Raw genomic sequence first — 24,589 nt, 5'->3', positions numbered from 1 at the left:
TTATTCATTGTTGATAAACATGATTTTAAAGTACGTTTTCCTAAAATCAACATCTGTCATTGTTCACATGTTTGTGTGTGTTTTTTTTTTTCTGAGGTAAAATTTAATAGCTAAATAAATTATAATACTTACGTTATTTGAAAAATTCCTCAAAAGTTCTCGACGTAGCTGACCTGTGAGCTCGAACGACATAAAAACGCAGATGAAAGCGGAAAGCAGAACTAAAAACATCGCTCGAAGTTGGTGCAGTCAGTGGAATGGGCTTTTTAAAAATTTTGCGCTGTTATGACTAGGGGTGCACCGATCCGACTTTTTCAGTCCCGATACCGATACCGATGCCTGGGCTTTGTGTATCTGTCGATACCCGATACCGATCCGATACTATTGTTGAATTAATAATAAACTGTATATCTTCCACCTTATACCTTCCTTTAAGAGACTGAAGGCACCAGACTTTACTAACTAATCATAACTAAGACAAAATAACAGATGTATGTAAAGTGTTTAATTCTTATTTATTTAAAAAACAATTGTGCATTCAAATCTAAAATAGAATGTAATCAAACTTACATTTTACCAAAATAAAATGTAGCAGTGGAAACAAAAAACAGTCAAACATACAATAGTAATCTGACAGTTGCCAAACATTTTTTACACTACAGATCATTGTTGTGTTATATAATCAATATTAAAAAGTAGCATTACAAATTAACAAATAGTGTAATTTTCTGCCATATGCAATTTAATAAAAATGATCAGCTAGCTAATAACTTTGTTCTGGTTTCACCTCACTCCTGTCTAAATGATTGTTGGCCTACTTATTTTACTACACATTGTCAACAGAAATAAGCTGAAATACTGTTGATAATTAAAAGTAATTCTTGCTTAATTGGGTAAGCACACTTGTGTTCTCATTTCAGATGCGTTCTGAGTAAATTAATAAACTGATTCAAGAGTTCAGTGTTGGACAGATCAGTTCTTCTAACCAGTCGTTAAAATGATTCGGTTCAAGGGAGTCATTAGGTAACGAATCGGACATTAGCAGACGCGTTGTGTGCGAATCCCGTCTGTTAGAACATCGCGAAAGATGTCAACACACAGAAAACACTTCATAACTGGATATGATTTGTCTCCCGTTTATTGAAAGTATGCTTTATGTCAGCTGGTCAGAGAAGAGTCAATGTTTTTTGAGCGCAATTCACAACCAGCGATAATTCAAGGATTATCCGAATGTGTCACGTGCAACATGGTTTCGGTTCAGTTTCAACCTTTTGATTTGGATTAATGTGTGAAATATGAGAGAGCTAACAGCTAACACTGATTATTCTGAAGACCCAGAGAGTGTGCGCGGGGGAGGAGCTCTCATCGTTCTCTCTGTCACTCAGTCACAAGCGCAGCATCTATTCTACATGGATTCACCTGGATCGGCTTGTGGATCTGTTCATTTTTCCGATCCCCGATCCAGCTATTTTGTCAGTATCGCGGCCGATATCCGATCCTAATATCGGATCGGTGCACCCCTAGTTATGACAGCATCTGTCACGTGACATGCGCTGTTATGACACGTGACAATTCCATCATGGCGCATGTAGTCCGTCCAGACTCCATTCATACTACCCGTATTCATACTATATAGAACATACTTTTTTAACGGTCGTGAAGTACGTTCTAATTCAAATGTAGTACATACTCACATAGTACGCGATTTCGGACGCAGCCCAAGTGTGCAGTGTCGTGGAATGTATACGCTGCGCAGTTTTTTGCGTGCATATGATACGCACTTTATGACATGTATATGACACGCTCTTGGGTAGGATAGTGGACATTGCAGGACATCGCAGACGACTTTATTTTTATCAGCACTTCCATCAGGCCGTTTTTATATCGGCTACGTAAATGTTCTAATCAATGATCCAGGCAGCACGTTCTCGTCTCCACCCTTCATTTTACAGCTCAGGGTTAAAGTCCAATACTAATTAATCCTAATGGATTAATCTTTTAACGCGTTATTTTTCCTCAGATTAATTAATTGAAATTAACACGTTATTTTGACAGCCCTAATATAGCTATATCTATCTATCTATCTATCTATCTATCTATCTATCTATCTATCTATCTATCTATCTATCTATCTATCTATCTATCTATCTATCTATCTGTCTGTCTATATATATATATATATATATATATATATATATATATATATATATATATATATATATATATATATTACACATTACACATCCTCTGCACTGAAGTTTGCTGGACTACATTGTAGTGTCAGAACTCTCTACAAATTTAGCATTAACAATTAGTCCTCGACACTTTTCAACTCTTAACTTGTGGTGTCTCAAAATCTTTGAAGCCAAGGTATCTCCCTCATACTTCACACCTCAGAACAAACTTTTGATTACCCGTAACAACATCAATGGTTATGTGTCCCCAAACTGTTGACCTAATTTTCTCATTTTGCAGAATGCTTTGCAGTGCAAGCATCTGGTCCTCTGAGTTTCATGATTCACAGAAGGCAAAGTGTGAAATTGTGGACAAAGATATCTGTGTCTACAGTATCTCCCTCTACACTTTATCTTTGATCTACTTGTGCACAAGCACAAAGATCTCCAATCATAGATAATCGGCTCTGCACAGTTGTGTTGAGGCAAGGTTTCTCATTGAACAATCTCACGGACACATTTTCAAATTCATACCACTTTCCGATTTGTACAGGTATTTCGTCCCAAACAGACAAATACATGCTTGTTGTAGAATCAGCTACTGTGTATGTCATTTGCTTAAGTCTTCAACGACTTCTGATCACAGAGTCCTTCTGTTGAACAAGCTCCAAGATCTTGACCTTGACAGATTAAGAGACAAAACAAATCAATAAAGCTATAATGTAGGTACAATAAAAATACAACATCTCTATACATTGTTAAAATTCATACACAACAAATTATAAACACAACTTCAGCAAATATGTGAAAAAGTTACTTAAAATTCTCTAACAGTTTAAAAAAAATTATTTAAAAAATGCACTTGTTCCCTTTCGAAAGGGATGCAAACATTACACCATCCTTTTTGTCTGAGTCGACTAAGAGAATTCTTCAGTCCATTATGAAATGCACAGAGATGAAGCGTGACTTTCGTAAGTGTGCTGATCCGTGCCCCAGGTTTTTGACGCCTGAGGACACCCACACTCTCTGTGTCTTCTGCCTGGGGGAAGAGCACGCACGGGAGGTTCTCGAGGAAGCCGCCTGTGCGAACTGTGAGCGTTTCCCAGTTAGAACGCTCCGCTCTCGCCTGGGAGAGGTCCCACTCATGCTGAGGCTGAGCGGCGACGGTTGAGGTTCCCAGATGGAGCTTGTTGATCGTCTCAAGAGACCAACAGCCGGCTCGCGAGAGGCAGCTGCCGGGGTAGGAGTCGGATTTCTCCTCCTCCTCGTCAGCTACGGCTCTTCCGCACGAGCAAAGGATGGCTGAGGAGGGTGGTGATGATCCGGCTGAGGCCGAATCCTCTCAGCCACCCTGCCCGGTGTATGGGGAGCTGCTGAAGGTCATGGGACGCGCCACCCACAGGTTGCAGTTGCCGTGGCAGCGCGTCAGGAGAGAGACTGCTCAACGATTGGTTTCTCTCCGGCCATGACCCCCCAGCTCCTGGGAGCCTTCCATTCCTCCCCAATCTTCACAAACAGATCTCAGGGGTATGGAAGAACCCGTACTCGGCCCAAATTTATCGTTATCAGCGGGGTAACTTCGCTGATGTTGAGGGATTGGCCGAGTCTGGGTACGTGTTGATGCCACCGATCAACACTGAGGGCTCCCACCGTCAGCGGGTCAGGCCATGGCGGCGTTGCACACCATGGCGGTTGTGAACCTGTTCCGAATTTTTTTTGACGGACGAAAGTTTCGGAGGCAGTGTGCAAGCGTGACTGACATAACGTGTGGTCGAATTTATTTTTTGACGTGCAAAAATTTTGCATGCGAATATCGGACTATCGACAAAGGCCTTAACAGGCTGACTTGCTGAAGGATCTCGATCAGGGGGAGGGCCTACCCCCTGATGCGATGGCCGAGCTCCGCCGCACCGGATCTCGCTCTCGCCATTGATGGCGGCTATGGTGGCCACGGAGAGACATCTGCGGCTGAACCTGGTGGACATCAGGGAGAATGTATATCACATAATGGGGGTCGCTTCAATCCGCGGATATGATAAAGAACCCGCGGACTTGGCAACACTGTGTGCAGTTGAGTTCTGTTGACATTTGACAACTAACGTTATGCGTCGCTACGTTGCTCTGATTGGTTGTAGGTCTATCCTATTGAGGTCTTTCCTGGCTCGGTTGAAACACGCCCCATAATCACAGCCCAACGGAGCGGTATCAGACTCAAATTCTGACTAGAATTGACTATGACAACGTCAGGCCTTTAAAGGGGTGGTAAAACACATTCTTTTGAAGGCTTGATTGTGTTTGTGGGGTGCACTGTAACGTGTTCATGCTTCGTTTTTTTTAAAAAAAGTCATAATTTTTCATATATTTTACCTTTATTTTACACTGCTCTGTCCCTCCTTGTAAAAACGGTCTGATGGTTTCCAGGTTGTATGAAGCCAGTCCCTCAAAAATATGCGATGGGCTCAGATTGGTTAGCTGGCCCAGAGTGTTGTGATTCGCTAACCGCCTAGTGCACATTTGTCAGAAACGTCACGCCCCTTCCCTTTACCGGAGGCTGTGCTTTGGTCAGTATTAGAAACAATGGCGTCAATAAAACCATAGCAATTTGAGCCCGAATCAGATCCGGAACATTTTAGTGAAGATGATCGAGCAGAACCTGTTCAGTCCTCAAGAGTAAAGACTGCGGATCTATAGTGATCGCTACTGAATGGCACTGTTACTTTTGTATTTTTAGAACGATTATAGCCAAATATCTGTCGCAAGAACTATTAACCCAAAATGAACACTAAACATTGGCTTTACTAGTAGCCAAATCAAACACAGAACCATGTTTAGCATGCCTGTAGATAAACAATACATAAAAGCTCTAATCAAAGAATCATTTACACTAATGCCAAGTTCGCTGTTGAGATTTTAACGTTAGGTGTTTGTAATGTTAGGTGTTCGTCGGATAACGTTAAGTATGAATGAGCATTTAACAGACTGGTTTGCAGAACAGCGTTGTCATCTGTGTACTTCCTTGCTACAACGTACAATTAACCTTTTACAGGAAAACACATTGATGAAAAATAAATCAGACTTACAGTTTGTGGTCCGTAAACAGCTTCTGTTTTTAAATCCATCTTTCAGGACAAGCCGTTGTGCGAATCCTGCATTGAACTCGCGAAGATTGTGGAAGCTTTCCTATATATATATATATTCAGCTCATCTAAATCAGATATTATTTGGTGCTTTTCGCTGGTTTGTAAAGAAGTGGAAGAGCAGACACTGCATGAAAAGTGGGATTTTCGACCCCGTAAACGCCTGTAGACTCCCGGAAATCTCCCTAATTTTCGGCAGTTTTCGACAATTTAGAGGCAGCGAACGTCGCGTTCGTCTGTGCCACAAATTGTCGTAAACGAACCATGACGTAGGTGGAGAGCCCCCCGCTGAGAGACTGTGCGGAGGTGCGACGCCTCTAATTAGCATATGAATAGCAGCGAAACCAGAGAGTCAACGGCCAGACTTGAATTTACTCACTCAGTATTGGCTGAGGCCACTACTTTTAAACAAGAAAAACCCCTCGTGATTGGTTGGCAGATCACTGCAAACCAATCATTATTGGCCCCCCTGGCTCATTATAAATGTAAACCCCAATAATAATAATAATAAATATATAATTTATGTTGTAATAATTTATGTTTTATATTAATGTTATTGTGTTATGAAATATATTCATACCATCAAGGAATATATGGGGAAATTATACGGGCCGTGCCTTTTATTCAAAGAAAGAGCTTAATTTATAAACACACAGCTGTTCATTCAAAGAAAGGGCTTCATTTATAAAACACAGCTGTTTATTCAAAGAAAGAGCTTTATTGTTAAACACACAACTATGTACAGTGCAGCAGTAATGTCTCGTAATGTAATGTAAAGTTCGGCGAGCTCCAGGCTGCGGCCTCACAATCCATCCAGACACCCCGTCAACAATGCCGTCTTCCTCGTCAGACATGAGTTCAATGGTCGCGGACTTCCAAATGTCCATCTCATCCTCAGCCAGCACACTCTCGCTTCCAGCAACTGTAATACAATCCATAAAGACAATAAGCAACCTGAAAAATACTCACATTGACAAAAAACGGATCTAATATAATAAATCTTACCCTTTTTCTTCTTGATCGACTCCGAGCTAAACTTCGCAGTTTCCGCCTGCGATGTAAGTTCAGGTTGTTTGTATCTGAAGCTCCGGCGTGTCGATTCATAATACGTCTTACAGGCAGCTGGAAAACAATTACATGAGACTGGTATTAATAAAAACAGTCACGGTAAAATTAATCAAGGAATGAGAAAAACATTAGAAATTATACTTACAAACAATGTCGTCGTGATCAGCGGTTGAATCTGGACTCGCGGAAATCGCTCCAAGCAGATAAGAGCTCACGGCTTCGTTACGAGGCGAGGACAGTCTGTGTAAACAAAATGTGCAGTTTTAAGCTCGGATCTATTAACGCATCTATTTCCTTATTCAGCTGAATAAAAGCATATTCTTTCAATCGTAACGTTACATTACCCATGCTCTGGTTCATAGCGCCTGCAGTTTGCCTCAGAGTTGTGAAGACGAAGAAGGCTGAAAATTAGTTGAAAAAGTTAGCCGCGTCCATGCAGAGGAGTTGAAGGGGAGCTGAAGGCGAAATGGCGTCCTGTCGTTGTTGATCACGAAAAAGCAAAGCAGCAAAAACACAAAGCAAAAAGAGTCCAAGGGTCCGTCCACAGGGAGATGCGTATCAATGTATACGTATACATTTTTTTATCGTATTGGCGTTTCGTCCATACGGATCCGGCGTTTTTGGGAGACTGAAACCGCTATTTTTTGAAACCGGGTCCTAAAGTGGATAAATCTGAAAACGACACCCTTGCGGTTTCGTGTGTACAGCCAATCCGTATATTTTGTGAAACGATGATGTCATCACACCACGTCCTGCGCGGGGAAGACTTGAAGCGATACAACTACAGCACTGGGCATGTGCACATCAATACTGCATTGTTTAATTACTGTATTTGCATTATTATAAGGGTATGTTTAGGGTTGGGATAGGTGTATGTGTTAATAAAACACATCTGGTAAGTAGCAAATTTATTTATTGTTATTTTATTGTGAGATTTTACCTCACCTCCGACTGTTGCCGTACCCCTTCTAGCCACAACTCTTCTTCTCCGTTTTTAGTGTATATCTGTGGCAGAATTACAGTGCCACACACTGGCCTGGCATGATTACTACATCGTTTTGAGCCGTTTTCATGCTCTCGTGTGTATGCTGATATTTCTTGAAACGAGGAAAAAAAAAAGATTGGATAGGGAAAGTTCTGGCTTCGTGTGGACATGGCCCAAAACACGTCTGTTTAAAGCTCGTCTTCAAGTTTTGTACGCGTCATGGCCATGACTTGTGTGTGTGTGTGTGTGTGTGTGTGTGTGTGTGTGTCTGCTTGCACAGATGTGTGTGTGTGTGTGTGTGTGTGTGTGTGTGTGTGTGTGTCTGCCTGTACAGATGTGTGCTCTTGTTTTCATGACATCTGAGGACATTTTTATGATAACACACCTTCAATATGAGGACACTCTGAAAAATTAGGACATTTTGAGGGTCCTCATTTTTCCATGCTCACTAAACAGTTGTAGATGCTCCTTGAATGCATATAAACCAAAAATCTCCGATGTCCTTTCATATCACAATTTTATGAAATGGAGTGTGCAAGTGTGTTTATGTGTTTTGCTCATTTGCGGATACGCCAACTAGTGGTCAGATTCTGAACTTTAACACACTTATATCACACATTAGCCGCGTTTCCACCGAAATTACCCGGAACTATTTGTACCAGGAACTTTTTTCCCAGGAACTTTTTCTCCCCCAGATCTGCTACTGTCTGCGTTTCCACCGCGGTCTAAAGTACCGGGAAGATTAGGCAAATTAGTCCGGTGACGTGGTAATGCGCGCGACTGCTCCTCCCAGTCACAGACGGACAGTAATCACTTTTGCGCGACACTGTCTGCCACAAAGTATGGAGGAGATGCAAGCAGTGCTGTTTTTGCTGGTTATGTATTGGTTTACTACAGAGGTAATTAACAAAATGGCGGAAAAGAGACGAGCTCTGACACTAAAGCGTATTCTGAAAGCTCGTAAAGCTAGATTTAAAATTAGACAACGTATGTTATTATCAGCTATTACGGACATTGACCGTGAGATGGCTGAGACGAACGCGCGCCATCGGACAGAAAGAGCACGACTGGTAAGAAACGAATACATCAAAGTAAACCAGAGTTGTGAATAATGTTATTTTAGATAGCATCAACTTATTTTTTGCCACCTTTGTGTGTTTTAGATATGCGACTACTATCGAATGCGTCGTGTTTCGCCATCGGTTTGGGTACACAATAGAACAACGGAATGGTGGGACAGCGTGGTTCCAACTTTCACCGAAGCACAGTGGATAAAGAATTTCCGGATGTCTAAGGATACTTTTCTGTATCTCTGTCGTTGCTTGCAACCTCAACTGGAGAGACATGATACAAACTACCGACATTGTGTACCCATTCAAAAAAGAATTGCCATTGCACTGTGGAAACTTGCAACCAACTCAGAGCACAGAAGCATCTCTCATTTATTTGGAGTTGGAATTGCTACTGTGTGTCACTGTGTACACGATTTCTGCTCATCTGTTGAGAAGGTACTCATGCAAGAAGTTATTCAGTTACCAAACACTGACATATTTTGAGCGCAGATGGGGGTTGCCACAGTGTGTAGGTGCAATTGATGGGTCACACATCCCCATTCTTGGACCAGAGGAGCACCACACAGAGTACTTCAACCGAAAGGGCTGGCATTCGATCATCCTGCAGGCTGTTGTGGATGGAAGGGGTCTCTTTTGGAATATTTTTGTTGGAGCGCCAGGGAGCCTGCGTGATGCCAGAGTGCTGCGTTTGTCAGGCTTGTGGGACCTTGTGGACAGGGGTTTGTTACTACCAGATGTAACACAGAACATTTGTGGACATGATGTGGGGTACTATGTCCTTGGTGATGCAGCCTATCCTTTGAAGAGCTGGCTGATGAAACCTTTCACTGACAACGGACGACTGACACCCCAACAAGCAGAGCCAGGGTGGTGGTTGAGAATGCTTTTGACAGACTGAAGGGCAGATGGAGGGCATTGCTAAAACGAAATGACTGCAGTACACCCAAGGTCAAGTCCCTGGTGATAGCATGTTGTGTTCTGCATAACCTCTGCGAAATGAATGGTGACGAGTTCAGAGAAGAATGGGTTACGAGTACTTTAAACCAGCCTGACGGAGCTCTGTCATCCACTGTAGAAGCTGAGGGTCTCGACGCACGTACAGGTCTAATGAAGTTTTTGACTACAATGTAGTAAACTTCAGTGGCACAAGAATAGAGATAAGTGTTTTTTGTTTTGTTTTGTTTTTAATGGGAAAAATAACCTATAGAGGCTGCAATGGACATTTTCTATGCTGTATACACCTGTTGTACATTGTTTAAAGTGTACCTTTTGATTTTAATAAAAAAAAGTTTACTGCTGCATCACGCTTTGGTTTTACATTATTCTGTTAACAGTCACCCCCCATTTGGGCAGAGAGAGCATGAATTACATCCTTTTAAAAATGAAAAACTGCTAATGTGTCCTTGTGACAACACACACAACACACATTTTTTTTTTTTTTTTCGAAATCCAAGATGGCGGCGCGAGTAGTTCGCGAGGCTCTGGGTCTCTCCAGATTCTGCAATTTTGCGGTATTTTTCCTGCTCATCTCGGGTTTGTTCGTTCAGAATAGTTGTGCCTTAACATCGTACACCCGTGGTGAGATTTTGGATATTGGTTTGCGAATTTCCGACAGTTTTATGGACAATCTTCGACTCCTTCCTGAGATCGCTAGGACACCCGAGGCTATGCACTCTACCCGGCCGGGCGGAAGTGCTCGCAGGCGGCGCCGAGATCGTAAACAAAGGCGGGGAATATGCGGTGGTCTGAGAGCTAAGCTAAGGCTAAAGCTAAGGCTAACCCCACATCGGCTCTCTTTACCCAGTATTTTCCATGCCAATGTACGGTCGCTAGTGAACAAAATGGAGGAGATTCGACTCAGCATCACACACAGCAAGAAACTTTTGAACTGTAACGTCCTAATCTTCACGGAAACCTGGCTAAACGGCGGAATACCGGACACCGCTATTGAGCTAGCGGGATGCCACACGCTCCGGGCGGATAGAACATTAGATGGCTCCGGTAAGACCAGAGGTGGCGGATTGTGCATTTACATTAACAAAGCTTGGTGCACAAACTCTGCTATTGTTGGGAGTCATTGTTCAGCTAACCTCGAGTTTCTCATGGTTAAATGTAGACCGTTTTATCTGCCGCGGGAGTTCACTTCCACCATTATAACTCCAGCCTATATTCCCCCGGATGCTGATGCCAAGCTTGCTATGAAAGAACTTCATGCAGCCATCAGTAAACAACAGACTGATCACCCGGAAGCTGCTTTTATTGTTGCAGGTGACTTTAATCATTCAAACTTAAAGTCAGTGCTACCCAAGTTTCACCAGCATGTTTCCTGCCACACCAGAGGAAACAAAACCTTAGACCATGTGTACACAAACATGGCTGGCGCTTACGTTGCGACACCCCTCCCCCACCTGGGACAGTCAGATCACCTGTCTTTGTTCCTCATCCCCAAATATGCACCCCTCATCAACCGTGTGAAGCCATCAGTGAAGACCATCAAGGTGTGGCCTGCGGGGGTTGATTCCACACTCCAGGAAAGGTTTCTACACACAGACTGGAGTGTGTTTGCTTCGCAAGCCACCAGTGGCGCTCACACGGACATTGACTCCTACACCTCCTCTGTATTGGATCATATCAATACCACCATTGACAGTGTTACAACCCAGAAACAGATCACCACATACCCAAATCAGAAGCCATGGATGAACAGGGAAGTGCGACTCCTGCTGAAGTCACGCAATACTGCCTTCAGATCAGGAGATGCACAAGCCTACAGTACATCCAGAGCAAACCTGAAGAGGGGCATCAAAAAGGCCAAGCACTGCTACAAGCTAAAGATAGAGGGTCACTTTTCCAACTCTGACCCTCGACGCATGTGGCAGGGCATCCAGGCCATCAGTGACTACAAACCCCCCACTCCACCCACTGATGTCAACTTCCTGAACGAGCTAAATCACTTTTATGCTCGCTTTGAAAGAGACAACAGAGAAACTGCCACCAAGCTCAAACCCTCAGCTGACCCACCAATCACACTCTCCTCCACAGATGTCTGCAAGTCACTGAGCCGGATCAGCGCGCACAAGGCTGCTGGACCAGACAACATCCCTGGTCGTGTTCTCAGGGCATGTGCGGAGCAGCTCGCTGAGGTTTTTACAGACATTTTCAACCTGTCTCTTGCCCAAGCAGCTGTACCTTCATGCTTTAAACGCACGTCCATTGTGCCAGTGCCAAAACACTCTAACCCGAGGTGCCCCAATGACTACCGCCCTGTAGCACTCACACCCATTGTCATGAAGTGCTTTGAGCGGCTGGTCCTGGAACACCTAAAAGACTCTCTACCATCCACATTGGACTCACACCAGTTTGCCTACCGCAGCAATAGGAGCACAGAGGATGCCGTTTCCATGGCACTGCACTCTGTGCTCACTCACCTGGACAATAAGAACACTTATGCACGCATGCTGTTTGTTGACTTCAGCTCAGCATTCAACACTGTAATCCCAACCAAGTTAATAGCCAAACTTGGAGACCTGGGCATCAATACCTCAATGTGCAACTGGATTTTGGACTTCCTAACTGACAGACCCCAGAATGTTCGTTCAGGATTCACCTGCTCCACATCCATCACTCTTAACACTGGTGTACCACAGGGCTGTGTGCTAAGCCCGTTTCTCTACTCCCTCTTCACCGCCGACTGCAAGCCTGTGTATGGATCTAATTCTATCGTCAAGTTTGCGGACGACACTACGGTGATTGGTCTCATCAGCAACAACGATGAGACTGCCTATAGGGAGGAGATCCAGCACATGGTGCACCGAAAATAACCTGCTCCTCAACACCACCAAAACGAAGGAGCTCATCGTGGACTTCAGGAAGGAGTCAAGAGGCACACACGACACCATCCACATCAATGGAATGGCTGTTGAACGTGTCTCCAGTTTCAAGTTCCTGGGGATCCACATCTCAGCGGACATGTCGTGGACGACCAACACCTCCAGCCTGGTCAAGAAGGCTCACCAGCGCCTCTTCTTCCTGAGGACATTGAGGAAGAATCAGCTCTCCTCGGCTATCCTGGTGAACTTCTATCGCTGCGCAATAGAAAGCATCCTGACCAACTGTGTGGCAGTGTGGTATGGGAGCTGCTCTGTTGCGGAGCGCAAGGCACTGCAGCGGGTGGTGAAAACTGCCCAGCGCATCACAGGGACTCCATTACCTGCCATCGAGCACATCCAGAGGAAACGCTGCCTGCATCGAGCTCGCAGCATCCTCAAGGACTCCTCTCACCCAGCCCACAGACTGTTTTCTCTCCTGCCCTCCGGCAGGCGTTTCAGGATCCACCGGACCAGGACCAGCAGACTAAAGAAGAGTTTTTTCCCCAGAGCTGTCTCTTTACTGAACTCAAACCCCCGCTGATCCACTCCCCTCATATACTGATAACTCTCCAACCTCACATCCACCTTCACTTTGTTATTTGCACTACCGACTGTTTATTACAGTAACAACTGTTTACTTATTCATTTTGCACTACCACACCGTAACTGGATTATGCTCATTTGCACTGCCGACTGTTATTTACATTACCTACTGTTTACATTTGTATTTTGCACCGTACTTCTAACTGTAATATGCAATCACTTCCACTGCACTTTTACACTTTTTCGGATAGCTTCTGTCCATAATTTATTGCACTACCTTAATCCACTGCCATATTCCTCATTTTAGCCTAACATATCATTGTATACCTCTATCTGTAAAATTCTGTTTATAGTAATAGCCATCTGTATATTATATTATATTCATAGTACATATCCACCTGTAAATTCTGTTTATAGTATTAACCATCTGTATATTATTCACTGTACATATTCACCTGTAAATTCTGTTTATAGTAATAACCATCTCTCTATTTATAGATATATTTATATATACTCAGTACATATCCATGTCCTGCACTTATGCAAACGTTGTATATCCTGCACTTGCTGCTATTGCACTTCTGGTTAGACCTAAACTGCATTTCGTTGCCTTGTACTTGTACTTGTGTAATGACAATAAAGTTGAATCTAATCTAATCTAATAACCAAGGTATCAGACTCAGAATTGTAGACTGACTGTTTATATGATAGAAATGTATAAAAATACATAAATATTACACATTTGTATATAAGGAAGCTAAAGCCAAGTTGTATTTTTTAGCATTGTTCTTTTTACATGGCTTTGCCATAAATATAAAACGTCATAAGTGACTTATCAGGTTGTTAAACACATTACCAACACTGCTTATTTAAACGTGCACTTTCACCTGGTTTGACCATTTGAATGCAAAATGGGATGATGGGCAATCCAGAATCTGAATGTGTTGTAATAGCTCAATTCCAAAACAAAAGATTTTCTATAAAAGGATAATGAGGTTTCAGTCATTCATGACAGATGTGTGAAAAGTTAATTGAATGAAAACAATAGACTGAATTAAGCGGTTGAAAGATTAGGTACTAGACTGCAATTATTTTATAGATAAGATGCTTATCACAATAACATCTCTTAGCATTAAAAAAAAAATTAATAATAATTACATGACTAGTATTACAATATGCTTCATTAAATGTATAATTTTAGAGACTTCTTCCTCAAGTTTGAAATGAAGCAGGACCACACTTATGGCTTCACTTAAGTTGTGGTTAAAGTTATTATACTACATTCACATAGTTATACATTTAAAAAATATAATATTTGGGTTTTCTAGATATGTTTATGTGCATATTCAGAAAGACTTGCAAGAGCAGCAGCCCTTTTATTTGCTTCCTACACTATATTAATATAATTAGAATGTGGTAACAAGCAGTATTTGTCTCTACATGTTGTTTACATCTTTACAATATAGCTTGTGTTGAAGGTTAACTTCTAACCGGCACTTCAAACTTTACCGTCAGTGCTAAAATTACCATGGAAATGAAAAGACACAGTGACATTTTACACATTTGACTTAATTTTAAACAGATTAGCTCTTACAAAATGAAAATAAATTAAATTAAAGTGCGCAAAGACAAATAAATTACTAGAACAATAAAATGAAAATATAAAATGTGAAAACAACAATACATATATATATATATAAGTGTATTTTCCAGTAACCTGTCCAAGAGCTGTGCCAACACGTACAATATATAAAGTACAAATGTGGTAGTGCAAATGCTTCATTCAAGCGGCTGGTCATTGTGGCTACTTCTTGAACGACTGGACAAACTGTCCAAGAACAGACAAAAACCCGGTCTGAAAGTCCCTCTGCTGCCGTCTGCTTTCTTCCGCTTCTGACTGGTGGAATGCCAACTCTTGCCTCCTCATCTCTCCTCGGCCTGGCTCTCAAGTAACAGCTGAATATATATTGGTCTCGCTGTTCTTGTCCATGCTGCAGGACGGCCCGATTAGCATCCTCCATGTCCCTCAGTGCATCAAGAAAGTCACAGTCCCTTTTCCTTTTCCCTAAGTAGAAAAATTGCACAGAAACACATGGAAATTAATACACAAGGCAACCATGAAACAATAGAAACCATCAATTAATTATTTAAAGTGTTTTCACCACAAACAATGAACAATTGTTTGCCCAGCTTGAACAATGCCCAGTGTGCAATTTTATCATGGGCAATTTAAGTTTACAATTAAAAACAACAAAACTACTCAAAACCATTAAGGATTACGAATCAGTTTTTAAATATATATCTACTATCTATATTTAATATTATCTACATAAAATGATAATGAGAATACGACTGTAAAAGAACTTTGTGTTTCAGCACGTTTGTTGAGGGAAGAGCGCGCCCACGGAGTTACACCTTCATGACAAACACAGTCAAGTTCGCTTGTGCATTCACAGCCTTTTGTGCCATTGTAAGTTGTAATATTATATTTATTATTCTGTGTATATAATCTCATATAGGATGCGTTTGGTTGAGTTAACTAACGATGCAGTAAAGCACTTCATTGTACCGGTCTTTAGCTTCAGCGCGCGCATTTCAAACAGAAATGCACAGCATTAATAACTACTGGGACTGTCCTGTACATAACACTGCAATGAGAATATTTTTGTTATAAACGTTGTGAATTCTCTGGGTTTAGTTTTTGTGTTTCAGCTGTTGTGGGAAGCGTCCACAACGCATTCTGACCAGCACAGTCAAGTTTGCTTGTGCATTCGCGTCATTTTAAGCACGTGTAAGTCGTAATATTACGTTTTTGTAGTATAAACATCTGATTAATGTCATATAGGATGCGTTTGGTTAAGTCAGTAACCCGCAGTGCTTCACTGTACCGGTGGACATCTTCAGTTTCAACGCACGCTCTCAAACAGGGGAAGAGCATCCACAGGAGTTATAGGCCTTCACCAATGCATGATTTTGTGCTAATATAAGTTGTAATATTATATTTATTTTGTATAAATATCTGATTGTTCTCATATATGATGCGTTTAGTTGTTAATTAACCTTCTAAGCGCTTCAGTTCACGGTTGTTCGTTCATTCTCTCCAGCTTCAGCGCGCTCTCAAATAGCTCTCAAATATAAATTATTTAATAGACTACACTAATATTAAAGATGTTTACTATTACTGTAATATTAAACATATTTTTTTCAAAAACACAGAAGCCTTATTTTTAATAACTAGCACTTTTATTGTTCTCGGATCATTTCCATCAACAATACGGTTTGATTAAAACCATTTCCTTATTGTCCGCGCGGAGGCTATTTCATGCACGGCACTTGCATTCCGATTCTTTATTATGCAGCCTAAGTGATGCTGTTCAATAACTTGTTTGCATTATTTAGGTATATTATTTTTATTTTTTTAGGCAATAGAATTTTTGGTAACATTTTACTAATAAGATTGCATTTGCAATAAAGGGATAGTTCACCCAAAAACGAAAATGTTTTGTTTTTCTGCTTACCCCTAAGGCATCCAAGATGTAGGTGTCTTCGTTTCTTCAGTAGAACACAAATGAAGATTTTTAACTCCAACCGTTGCTGTGTGTCACTCATATAATGCTTGTCAATGGGGTCGAATTCTATTAGAGTAAAAAAAACATGGACAGACAACTTCAAATTAAACCCCGCGGCTCGTGATGACACATTGATGTCTTAAGACACGAAACGATCGGTTTCTGAGAGAAACCCAACGGTATTTATGCAAATATATCACCTCATATCAGACGAACGCTTCAGCTCTGCAGACTGCCATCACTTCCTGTGAGTAAAGTCAAAATTCCGGCCGGGTCATAGATATATATACATAGATTCCTCATTAGTGCCTGCGTGGATCATGGCGTGGATCACTCGAATGAGGAATCTACGTATACAATGGCTTGCTGAAAACAGAGCTGTTTTTGACCAGGTAAAATGAGTGTTTTCTTACAATACTAATGAGAATTTTAAATTAAAGTATACTACAAACTTTTCATTTAGACACTAAAGAATCATATTAACTTGTAAAAAAAATTGCATTATATGACCCCTTTAAGGGTCAAGATCAAATTCTCTGCATCTCCTGTGCTGCATCAAGCCATCCCATAATATCCGTCATCACTTAAATTAATGCACGGCTCAGAGTAACTGTACAACATGTGTGTAAACCTCCAATAAAATTATAAAGTAATTATTCCATCACAAATAAATCGCTCAATCAAGTGGCTGTCTATAGTATTATACACAACATTATAATATTATACACATTCTCATATACATATACAATATAAAATTTGTATATTTTATTATTTAAAATTATTATTATTGCCCCTGGTTCAGTAATGAACTCTAGTAATAAAGTAGCAGTGGCTGGGACAGATTTTAGATGCAATCTAATCCTGTTTACATGAAATAAACTGCTCCCGCGCAGGTTTAAGCTTACAGATCTGTTGCTATGACAGCAAGTCCAGGATGAGCTTCGAAGAACCAAACAATCCAAGATCATGCCAAATCGTCAACAATCAAATCCGGCTAACTGAGTTAGCGATGAAGAACGGACCCCAGATTTGCGATTACACACATTTCCCTCAGCAAATCCTACACTTCAAAATAAAAGCCCCATTAGACAACTTGGATAGCTATATAGCAATATTTTGAATGATAATATTTAAAGAGCTCTACAATTGAATGCTTACTAGTAACTATTTCAAATAGAGTGCTCTGTTATTGCATTTTTACTAGTAACAATTGAATTGTAGAGCTCTGTAATTAAAAATGAATGGAAGTCAATGGAGACATATGAATAGTAAAAATGTATTTGTAGAGCTCTCTAATTGGAATTACTAGTAAAAATGCAATTACGACGAGTAAAGCTGGAACAATTTAAGCTAAAACGGCTTGCCATATAAACAAGGAATGTCACTTGTTTATGAATAAGCATTTTTTAAACCCAAATATCAAAGAGCAACATTCTACATTCCGAGGCTAACATTCTATGACATCACAGTGTGCTTGACACGATCTACACTTGGAGTGAACATCAGTGCTATTGCTTCAGTGTGAACAAGCTCATGAGAGAACTGCCAGCGAGAACGAAGGATTTCATAGAGAACAGCAATATTTGTCCAGAGAAGATGTCTCAAGCTACTTTAATGTCAAGCTTTATCTTACATTCCGCAGGTTCAGAGCTTACATTCTGAGCTGTGCCAGTATAAAAGACTTTCACACGATCAGCAGCCAAACACTGGACATCTGCTTTCACCATGAACACTAGAGCACTGTCTCCTACTGTAGCAGCTATGGAGAACAGCTCAACAGGTGAATATATCTCAGAGTCATATTTTCACACATAAGGTTTTTAGACACAAGAAATATATAGTCATATGAGGATCATGTTACATTAGGAAGAGGAAAACACCAAACTTGGTCAAAGTATTTAATTGACAAGCTGACAAACTACAGCTTAATATATAGGTTTTATTTCACTATGAAAAAAAGCTGACAGGAAATTAAATATACATTAACTACAGTATAAGCAGGTAATAATTCATTAGCCGTTTCTTTGCGTTAAAACAAAACAATTAAACTCTCCAAGCACAGCATCACTTTTGGCCACTACTGTATGTGTGCATATGTTTATAATTACAAATAAAATATTGTTTGTGACCCGTGCTGGCAAAATGACTCGGGATGTGCACTCATTTTAAGGCTAAGTGAAAAATATTGATTTATTGAAATATTGATCAATTTTGATTTGATTTTGAGGTTTTAACAAAAATTAGTTAATTAAGCCCTCGTCTAGAGATCCCAATGCTCAAATTCAGCAATTCAACATCTAAAAGTGTCTTTATTTGTGCGTTTTCTGAGAGGAGTAGATTTTTTAGTAGAGAATGTGAAATTAAGAAAATCTCATTTTTGAAAATGTGCTCATTTTGCCAGCACGGGTCACATTTATCTTTTAATTTAATTAGATGTTCATTCTATTTGCTGTGGGAATCATGTTTAATGTCAAATGATTAATTAATTAAAGTAAATGTAGTAACTAGAAATCCTTTTTTATTTTTATTTTTAGAAAAACAATCGAAAAGCAAGAAGAGTCGCCTTTCTGAATTCTTCAGAAACTCATGGCTGGCTATAAAAAGTCAAGGGAAAGAAGAAGTCCCTTTACAGCCACCATCTGACACAGATCCAGCTGATCCACAGCCGGGCCCGTCCCACCTCAGGTCAGCAGCTCAACAGGACAAAACTGATCCAAAGCCAGGCCCGTCCAGCATCAAGCCCACAAACTGTGACGCAAATCCAGCTGAAGGTGGGTCTACTGTCATTTTATTACCGTTCTTTTGTGTCTTGGGATCTAGCCTCAGTATTTGATTTATAATATCTGGAGACAAATTCTAACTGTTCTGTTTCTGTTTTGGGGTTTTTAGAAAAGCAAACAAAAATGAAGAAGAAAGACAGCTGTACATTCTTCAGAAAAATGTGTTGGACTGTAAAAAGTGCAGCAGCGCAACTCATAAAGCGCAAGAAGACGGCTCCACTTCATCCACAGCCCCACACGGATTCAGCCGATCCTCAGCCGGGTCCATCTGTACCTGAGCCACCGGCTTCACAGGATACGCCTGATCTTCAGCTGGATCCATCCTTCTTTGAGCCACCGGCTTTGCTGGATCTGACTGATCTTCTTCCAGCTCCTTTAGCATTTCCAGAATCTCCAGGTGCCGATTCAGAGCGAAGCAAAGATCCAAGAACCGTCTCTTTCCCGGGACCGTCTACCCGTGAGTATTTCACCTCTTGTCTAGTTCTAGTCTAGTTTTTCTTTGTAAGCCTGTGTATTTAAACTCATGCCATATGTCTAATCCTTCATCCGGCATTCCCAATATAATGTGTCATGCTGATGAATCCATTATTTTCCTGATTCCCAGTCAAAATAAATATGAGTGTAAAATAGGGATGAAACGATTACCGGTTTCACGGTAAACCACGATAAAATTTAGTGACAGTTAGTAATATCGTATAAAATTTAATTATCATTAAAACCGCGTGTGATTATCACGATTGTGAAAACGCGCGGTAAATCTTGTCCAGTCAGTCTGACGCAGCGACACCGCTGTTTTCTGAATGAGAAAAAATGGCAGAAAGCAGTGACAGCACTCTGGGGATTGTTCAGCATCTAAAAGGACCAAATCTGAGGTGTGGTCATATTTTGGCTTTTACAAAAGTCCTGAGGGAAACTTAATCGAAGTCACCCTGTCTGCAGAACATGCCAGAAGAAAGTCGCTGTAATGGGGGAAACATTTCAAAACTACGAACGCAAGGCAAGTGGACTTTGACCTCAATACCAAAACTACGTCTGGGAAATAATAACGTGAAGCGAACGAACAAATTCAGACAAGACTAGGGTGACATTAAGGGATAATAATCAGGGCTTGACATTAACAACCGCCATTTGCGGGTGTAACGTTATTTCGGCTGCACACTAGCCACTCTGGCTGTTGAACTTATTATAGTCTTCTCAAAAGCCATCTGTTATAATCGCGTTGCGCATTATAACCACTCACACGTGTTGCTATTGAGTTTATGAATGCGATGTCTCATAATCAGAGGCGTTCAGATTAGCCAGTTTTGTTCAGAGCGCACGCCGCTCTCTCTCGCTGAATTATTCACTCAAAGCAGAGTTAAATGTGCGATGTACACAAGAGATTCATTCATCATACAGTGGTTGACTGTTTTTGTTCTATTTCAGCAGCGAAAATAGTTTCAAACAAACACAGCAGAACCACAGCGCCTCTGATATGACTGGAGTAACGCTGGCGAATTTAGGGACCGTCTCTAAAGTTACATACAACATTGGTAACGTTATACACGTTTCTGACTTCAATAGCATTTAAAGAGAATGACAGTCATAAAACTGACTGTAAAGTGTTCATCTAGGTGTCAGGTATGATGCACACCTTTTGATATTTAAAATAATCTGTCAAATCATATGGAAATATGGATATGCATTATTTCACTAGGATACTGTTTGGGCTCTTACACAAAATATGCTAGATTTAAATGCATCATTGCTGAACACTGATGAGAATATTGCTTGAGAATATATTTACAGAGATAACATTAGAGATTATATTTACGAGAAATTATTCTTATTTATGCGTTGCTATTGACGACGGCCATTAAGGAAGGAAATCCCACAGAATCTAGCTTAAACAAAGTGCATAGATCTGCTTTAGTTATTTGTTGTTTGTTGAATTTCAAATATAAAACTTGTTGAAATGTTTTAAGTGTGTGCATCTGTTCTTTTTGAACACTTTCATCTCGTTTGAACAAAACCGTGATAATATTGATAACCGTGATAATTTGGGTCACTATAATCGTGATGTTAAATTTCCATACCGTTTCATCCCTAAAATTATCCTGCATATTTAGAATCCAGGGCTATGAATCTCATATATTAACATGTTTGCATTTTTGCAGTTCCATTTTCCGAACTTTATGAAGTGGAAGAGGATATTGGACAAGGATACTTTGGCACTGTGCGCAAAGGCATCCGTAAATCTGATGGCCAGCAGGTACAATCACTCTTGCTGTGTTCATCAACTGAACCGTATAGATCAGTGCTTTCATCAAGTGCACTTAATAACTTCTTTTTCTTTTACAGGCAGGGTTTTTCCTACATTGAAATTTTTTTGGCGGCCGCCAAAACAAATTTTTGTCCCGCCAAAGCTTTATTTGATGAGTTATTGTGATTTATGAATGATGTAGAATAGATGCTGCGCATAACCGACTGTCAGAGAGAACGATCAGAGAGCTCCTCCCCCGCTCGCATGCTCTCTGTATTCAAAATAAGCATTCTTAGCTTTCTAATATTTCACATATTACGTTAATCAAAATCAAAAGGTCGGAAGACCGAATCCATGTTGCACGTGGCGCTATCAGACGATGTTTTCCTTTAATAACCGCTGGGTGTGAAATGCGCTCAAAAAACATTGACTGATTCTCTGACCAGCTGACATAAAGCATACTTTCAATAAACGGGAAACAAATCCTATCCGGTTATGAAGTGTTTTCTGTGTGTTTACAAATCTTTCGCGATGTTCTAACAGACGGGATTCGCACACAACGCGTCTGCTAATGTCCGATTCGCGACCTAATGACTCATTTGAACCGAATCATTTCAACGACTGGTTAGAACAACTGATCTGTCCAACACTGAACTCACGAATCAGTTTATTAATTTACTCAGAACAATCTGAAATGAGAACACAAGTGTGCTTACCCAATTTAGCAAGAGTGTAAGAGTTAGTTTTAATGATCCACAGTCTTACAGCTTATTTATGTTCATAATGTGTAGTAAAATAAATAGCCTATAAATCACTTAGTTTAGACTGGAGTGAGGTGAACCCAGAACAAAGTTGTTGTTAGCTAGCTGATAATTTTATGAAATTGTATATGGCAGAAAATTAGGCTATTTGTTCATTTTTTTAATACTACTTTTTAATATTGATATGATTATATACCAAAACAATTATCAGTAAATAGTGTAAAAATGAGGAACAAAAACAAACATCAAGGTATCCCACATGGAAAAATACTATAGTAAAATTACTATAGTGTTTTTGAACCATACTATAGTAAAGATACTACAGTAAATTGTAGTATATTATAGTATTTACTACACTTTGTTAATTTACTGTAGTATATTTACTATAGTACGGTTCAAAAACACTATAGTATTTACTAGAGTAATTTTACTATAATATACTCTAGTATTTTTTCATGTGGGATCAAAATAAGATAAGCAAAAGTTACAAACTTTCTTTGAATTTATATAAAATGTATTGTCAGTATTGTGCTTGCAGATCACGTGGGTAGGGTACTTTTTTACTGTGTGTGCGTGCGTGTGTGTGTATGGATGACCATGTCTGTCAGCCACCACCGAAGACCATTTTTGACCCAGGAAAAACCCTGTACAGGTCGCTATCAAATTCATCACTAAGCGTGAAACAGGACGGTATTCAGACCGCTATATCGATGTTGTAAGTTACACACAATGCATATATTTAATATATCTTAAATGATAAGTCAGCTAATGGTTTGTTGGCCTCTTTTCTCCAGCCTGGGGTTTCTGAGCCACTGTTTGCAGAAGTGGCTCTTAACCTGCTGCTGAATCGGCCTCCTCTAAGCCCCTACATCCTGCACATGCTGGACTGGTTTGAGGAGGAAGATCGGTTCATCCTCATCCTGGAGTATTCACAACCCTGCAGAGACTTGTTCAGATTCGTCTTGAGAGAAACGCTGAGTGAATCGCAGGCACGTACTCTGCTGTACCAAGCGGTGCTCGGAGCCAAGCACTGTCTTGACAGAGGCGTCTTCCACCGTGACATCAAGTTAGACAACTTTGTGATCAACACAGAGACAAACCAAGTCCAACTGATAGACTTTGGCTGCGGAGAAATCGTCAAAAGTGTCTATAAGGGTCAATTTATAGGTGAGTTGGCTTTTTGTGTTACCATAGCCCTAATGAGATGTGATTTGTGGAAATGGATATTTGCTTAACTTGAATATCTCTTTTTAATGAACAGGATTTGCTTGCCCACCTGAATACTTTGTCTGGTCTCTCAACAGTCTGGTCTCTGGGCATTATGATGTACAGAACGGTGTGCAGATGTCAGCCCTTAAGAAATGAACATGGCCGTCTGAGTTTTGACTCCAGAGTATCCGCAGGTGAGAGAACTTACCAAAAACACATTGAGTATCAGCACAATCCTGTACATAATACATGCCTCATATTTCAGAACCGATACATGACAACGTTAGTTTCTGGACATTCAGTGCATACGTGATTAACCAGCGCTCTTGTGAAACCTTACAGAATTCCAGGATTTGATCTCACGGTGTCTGGCTCATGAACCAGCCGAGAGAGCGACTATGGAGGAGATCCTACAGCATGACTGGTTTCAGCAGAACAAATGTCTGGAGTAACTCAGGAGTCAGGTAGTATGACTTGAGAGGTAAGGCAGACGATGACAGAAATCACTTTTGTGCTGTCATGAGCTTTTCCTCACATTTATCCCTTCTTCAGATGCTTCAAATCGGCTGTGGTGAGGAAAAACAGCTCAAATCATTCAGCAGAGAGTCAGGACCCTTCAGCTTAATTTAAGGGCCCTGGCACACCAAGCGAACGGTCTGCCAAAGTTGGGCCGTCGTTGAGCGTTAGTCAGCTTAGTATTTGCGGCATGATCCGCATCATCTAACTAATCGAACCTCGTCTGGTGTTTTTTGGCCGATTGAGCATGTTGAATCAACATGGCATAGTCAGCTTTCATCGCCGCTAGTTCTTGGTTTATATCTATGGTCTATAACGGAAAATTATGCACTGAATTTGAAAGCTTCTCACTGGATATCCCAGCGCTGTGATCGAGACCAGTCTGCGTTTAAACCTGTTCTGAGGTCGCGCTCCGCTGCCTATTAATGTCCGAGCTGATAAATGATCTGAGCTGCGCAGCTTAAACGAGTAGTGTTGTTTCATTTCACGTCCGTTTTGTGCAACAGAAATAGCAGTGCTTATTATTTGAGCCATGTGGTGGTGGCATCACTGCGACCTCTAGCTAAATTTAGTCACACAGCAGGTCGCAAAAGGTCTTATCCCGCTCAGACACAGATATTGCGCTCGTCAATCACGTGATATTGATTAACTATATCATGATAT

At 40.8% G+C, this 24,589-nt stretch overlaps 1 pseudogene across 1 annotated transcript in view; it reads left to right on the top strand.

Annotated features, from left to right (window-relative positions):
• Positions 1-23,862, top strand: part of LOC307143792 — an 838,852-nt pseudogene extending 814,990 nt beyond the window's left edge. The window contains exons 7-11 of the transcript in view: positions 21,355-21,449; positions 22,854-22,916; positions 22,996-23,368; positions 23,463-23,537; positions 23,753-23,862. The product of the transcript in view is annotated as an uncharacterized misc_RNA (transcript). The remainder of the gene's footprint in view (positions 1-21,354; positions 21,450-22,853; positions 22,917-22,995; positions 23,369-23,462; positions 23,538-23,752) is intronic.
• Positions 23,863-24,589: the final 727 nt, after the last annotated feature.

This window comes from Gobio gobio (genome assembly GCF_949357685.1).
Source record: "Gobio gobio genome assembly, chromosome: 1".
Taxonomy (NCBI): domain Eukaryota; kingdom Metazoa; phylum Chordata; class Actinopteri; order Cypriniformes; family Gobionidae; genus Gobio; species Gobio gobio.
The sequence above is the reverse complement of the archived record's forward strand: the minus strand, read 5'-3'. Positions and strand labels throughout refer to the sequence as shown.